The sequence below is a fragment of the Lynx canadensis genome, chromosome A1, assembly GCF_007474595.2.
Source record: "Lynx canadensis isolate LIC74 chromosome A1, mLynCan4.pri.v2, whole genome shotgun sequence".
Taxonomy (NCBI): Eukaryota; Metazoa; Chordata; class Mammalia; order Carnivora; family Felidae; genus Lynx; species Lynx canadensis.
Window position 1 is genome coordinate 45,781,755 of NC_044303.2, and position 5,300 is coordinate 45,787,054.

The following is a 5,300-nucleotide window of genomic DNA, read 5'->3' on the forward strand; positions in this document are numbered from 1 at the left end:
GGCTCCGAAGGAGACACAAAATCCGAAGCAGGCTCCAGGCTCTGAGCTGTCAGCACAGAGCCTGACGTGGGGCTAGAACTCACGGACTGTGAGATCATGACCTGAGCCCAAGTCGGACACTTAACTGACTAAGCCACCCCCTGTTTATAGAGTCCTAATGGTATTGAAACCCTCTCCTTTCTTCATTTTCCCTTTCTTGTTCAGACCCTTGTACATGCTTCCACTCTTTCTCTTTCTCTCCAGCTGCTTTCAGGAGTGCTTTTCCTGTACTCTCCCCCATGTCTCTGTCCTCTCTCCACAAACAAAAGCAGTTCCCTACCCTCTAGTGCTTCTCTCTCCCCCAGTTCACCTCTCCCTGCCATGTACCTGCTGAGTTCTGTGGCTCAAATTATGCAGATTGTTGCACTAATCCTCAAATCAATTTTCTAGCTGTACAAAATGGTTTGCTGCTGATGTTGCATTTCAAGGATGAGAGAAGCAGAGAACTTCCACGCTGCTCTGCCATCTTGGTCTCTCTCTTTTTCCCTGGTGTTAAAGTAAAACTTGTGAAAGATTTCAGTGTGGTTCTCGAAGAGAAGGAAACTTTTAAGGTTTCAAATAGTAGCCAATTCCACCTTAGTTCTCCTCTGGTTGGGAGTCTCTCTGGAAGATGTTTGCATTGGAAACAGATGGAGTTCAACACAAGAAACTGAAATCATGACTCTCGACCAAGTTTAACAAAGAGAAGTTAAATCATTCTCCCAGGGGAAGGGAGAACGTGTATAATGTGTATGCTGGTATCTGGAGGAAGAAAACTAAATCACAGCATTCAAACAGCAGCATCTGAGGGTTTAGCTCTAAAATAGAACTAAAGCACACCAGGAGTTGTGAAAGATAAACTACACAGATATATGAAGAAAATGTTACAATTTCTATTTATCTTTATTTTTTAATGTTTATTTATTTTTGAAAGAGAAAAAGGATGAAACACTTTACAAATGACAGGCATGTTATTTTTGTGTAGGGACCATGCTAATCTTTTCTGTATCATTCTGATTTTAGTCCACATGCTGCTGAAGCAAGCACTCAACTTATCTTTAATTTTTATTTTAAAAATGATAATCCCTTTAAGGTGTTTAAGTTTTTCATGCATTAATTGACATGGGAAGCTTTCTCAGGTCTTATTTCATGTCTGTTGTGTTTATAATGGAAGGTTTGGAAGAGCAGGATTTCCACAATGAAGGAGCTATCCTCATGGGTTTGGTGTACTGCTCAACAGTCCATGTGTATTTCCATAATTAAATGGATTTGCTACTTAATCATCAACCAGTTTTAACTAAACTAACTCATACAAGATAGACAAGTGAGTTAAACAAGATGTCTACAAAATATGGATCGATGATAGTCCCAATGATTTAAGTACAGAAGGGCAACAAGGTTATAGCAGAGTTGGTTAGTTTATTGCTTAAAGCTCTCTTCATCTGCCTCATTTTGAGGCAACACATTTGTGACATGACCATATCTAACAAGCTGTTCAAAATAATTCAAAGTTATCAGTTCAAAGGATTTGCAACTGAAAAGCAAATTGAAAAGTAGATTTACACCCACAGGTATTAGTAGCCTTGCCTTAAGTGTATATTTTCCCTTGAGATATCAATTATTGATAATATTAAGCCACTATTATTAGTGGCTCATATCAATGTAATTTTCTAAATATATTAGTATAAAAGTTCATAGTATAAAAGTTCATATATATGCTCTATACATCAATAAATATACATATAATATATTGAGGTATGTTATGTAAAAGTGTGGATACAAATTCAGAATATTTGGATTCAATTTACAAAAGCACAAAAGTTGTCATTTCCACACAAACCTTTTCAGGTCTTATTTGAGAAAGATTCAATAATGAAGGAGGAAAAAATCCTGGCAGTTTCCAAAGATAAAAAATAGATGTGAGTCCTCAAAGTAATTTCTTACAAAGTCATTAAAAACTATCAGAATAGATAACTGCATCATCTTGAAATTTAGTTCATTTGCAAATCTTCCTCTGGATGCTATGTGTCTATTTTTGCAGTCACACTGTATGGTAGTTAGAGAAAAAGAAGGATGGACTGATCAAATTCAAGATCACTTAGGTGTGGAAACCTAATTCATTTGGAATACATAGCCATGAGGTTCAGGGATGTTATAAGTCTCTAGGTTAGTGGCAAAGACTGGGTAGGGGATCATAGTCAAACTTGCAGAATTCTTTTGATTTGCACACTACTGGATTCCAAATGCTTTACAGATCATATCCTTAAAATAATTGACATTAATATCATTTCACCATTACTACCACCACCACCAAAAACAACGGCTATGGGGTATTGTAAAATTTTTAAAGTAAAACAAACACAGGGCATATATCAGGTTTTAGACTAGGCCTTTCCAGTTTCAATCCTCATAATTTTCAACAATATCAGCAGAGCCTAAATTATTCTGCCAAGACCCAAGGGTCCTTCAGGCACTGTTCGGATGGTGGGGGGCATTGAGTTTATTATAATTAACTTAATTAAACTCTCTGTTCATTTTTATAAGCAAAATTCTCTTTTATATTAGATTCTAATTTTCCATCACAAATGCTGAAATTAAGGATACTATCTGTTTCTGACAGTGTATAGTAACTTAATTTTTGTAAGTACTACTCCTCCTGTAGATGCTATAAACAATCTCCTTGCAGGGATTAAATGAATGGATAAAGATAGATTTGTAAGGCACAAATTGCTTAACATTTAGAACCAAAATGAGAATTTGGACACAATGATAACAATGCATGATGCATCAATTTCTAATGAGGTTTTTCAAGAAATTTAAATATCTCAGAAGAAAAAAGAGTCATTTAAATTGTTTATTTTTATCATAAAATAAAGCACACCTTACTAAAATTGCATTAATAAGTAAAATACCCTGTACTTGATACAGTACTTAGCTAACATACTCTGATTGCCACTCATAAAGAAATTATGAATATTTTATCTTCTATCTCTATTGATAGAATTTTTAGTTCAATTCAATTGTACAATAAAACTTCAATAAAATGGGTAAGTGTTTGAAAATATCCTTGAAGATTACTCAACTTAGAAAAACATAAAATTCCTCATTTCCACACAAATATTTTTCAGGCTGCAAATGGATATTAAAACTGTTTATTTTAGAAATATTCAAGAACGCTAAAGAATACTAGCAGTTTTCAAAGATAAGATATGGATTAAATCTTTGAAGCATGCTCTCACAAAGTCGTTAAAAGTAACAAAACAGGTGACTGTATCATCCTCAAATTCAGTTCTTTTGCAAATCTTCAATAAAATGTTTTTATATAAGTCTTTACGTTCTCTTTAAAAGTAATATCAGAGAAAACTATCCGCTTTTACTAGATTATCTTTTAGAATGGGAGACATAGAAAATCAGTAAATGAGGTTATATTACTAATTAGCATATTGTCTCCACTACCTATAGTACGCTACAAAAAAATGTGGCTTCCATTTTATCACATAGATGAAACAGTTATCTTTCAGGGTTTGAAATTTCTGTGATCTTTATGCTTAATAAGCTCAGTAAAAGGCATTCAAATTACATCACTTTTGTCTTGGAAGTTAAATTGGGAAATATTGCATTCTCTGAGATGATAAACTCTGCAGAAGATAAATTATCATGAGAAATAGTTTTAATTGATTTACCATAATAAAAGTTATGTGACTTTGAAGTGCAAATGACACATTAAAATGAATCTACAGTATGTTGATAATAAAGTGGCTTCTTTGTTAATGGAATTACTGACACCGCAGATGCTTTCAGGAGTGATGTCTTCTACTGTTAATCAAGAGACTTCAATGTAAAATGAATGTGCTGTTTATTTAAATGCCAACCCACCTTTCTCACTCCTTGTTTCAGAGCAGTTCACTACTAAGGTCAGAGAAATGGAGATTCTGGTCATCATAGAGTCAGTAGTATTTTCGCTGCTCCACTTCTGCTTTTTGCCAAACATCTTGACTGCAATCCCAACTTCCCCCTGCATATGTGAATCAGAAAGACTGTCAGAGAAGAGGCACAGGACAAAGTCCGTGATGAAGTGCAAGATTAGATGTATCTATAAATATGTACATTAGTAAATTTTTTTTCTCACATATAAACCTTAACAATACATGTTACAAAAGTTTCTAAACAAGAAGATTCAAAGGAAATTAGTGAATACTGTAGAATTTTTAAATTTTTCTTATGGTTTTTTTAAAGTTTATTTATTTATTTTGAGAGAAAGAGAGCACACAAGTCAGGGAGGGGCAGAGGGAGAGAGAGAGAGAGAGAGGGAATCCCAAGGAGGCTCCACACTGTCAGTGCAGAGCCTGCTTGAACTCATGAACCGTTGAGATCATGAACTGAGCCAAAGTCAAGAGCCAGATGCTTAACAGACTGTGTCACTGAGGCACCCCTAGAGTTTTTTTTTTTTAAAGACAGGAATAAAGTATTTCAAATTTACTTGATATTTCATTAAAATAATTTTTGGTAAAGTAACCATGATAGGGGACTTTACTTGCACTTTGACCTTAGTTTGTACTTTCTAACTGATTAAATTCTTCTTTCCAGCTTATCTTTTAACTGAAGCAAAAGACTCCAAGGACAAAGCATCTCGTGGTGGAAACCAAAACTACCACCTCAAGCAATAACAACTGCCCTGATGTCAGCAAGACCCTACATGTTTGACCCCAAGAAAACGATGGACCTGACCTTTACTTCTCCCTGCATGGACCCACTAACCTTTGTCCCTTATAGTCCTTACGTAAGCCCAGAAATATTTTCAGCACTTTGGAGACAGCTTTGGGATATTAGTTCAGTGACTTCCTGATGTTGACCTCACTGAAACATACTCCTTTCTCATTTCACTATGGTTGTCTTCCTGCCTTTGGATTTTGTCAACAACAACTGGTGAAATTTGGTTTGTTTGGGACCCTCAGAGCCAGGCACTCTTGCACCGCTGGCCCAGATTACATTTCATAATCTCTGACTACTCTTCTCCAATCATCTTCTACAAAAATTCATGTCAGCTTAGGTGTAGGAATAGTTTGAACACTGTACTTGTTTGGTTTATTTGCCAATCATTGTGTCAATCATACAACTGAAAATTATCAGTATATGATTCTACTTAACCAGGAACAATATACAGAAAAAAAGTTTAGTACTCTCAACATCTGTTTTGTAACTGAAAATTAAAATCTCCTGCCATTCTCATCTTCTAAGAATTGTGAATTGGCTTGGAGAGATGTGGAATGAGATGAGACAGG

At 35.2% G+C, this 5,300-nt stretch overlaps 1 non-coding gene across 1 annotated transcript; it reads right to left on the bottom strand.

Annotated features, from left to right (window-relative positions):
• Positions 1 to 955: 955 nt before the first annotated feature.
• LOC115526593 lies at positions 956 to 1,065 on the bottom strand. Its single transcript, XR_003972654.1, has one exon. It is a non-coding gene; the product is annotated as a U6 spliceosomal RNA (small nuclear RNA).
• Between the last annotated feature and the right edge of the window lie 4,235 nt (positions 1,066 to 5,300).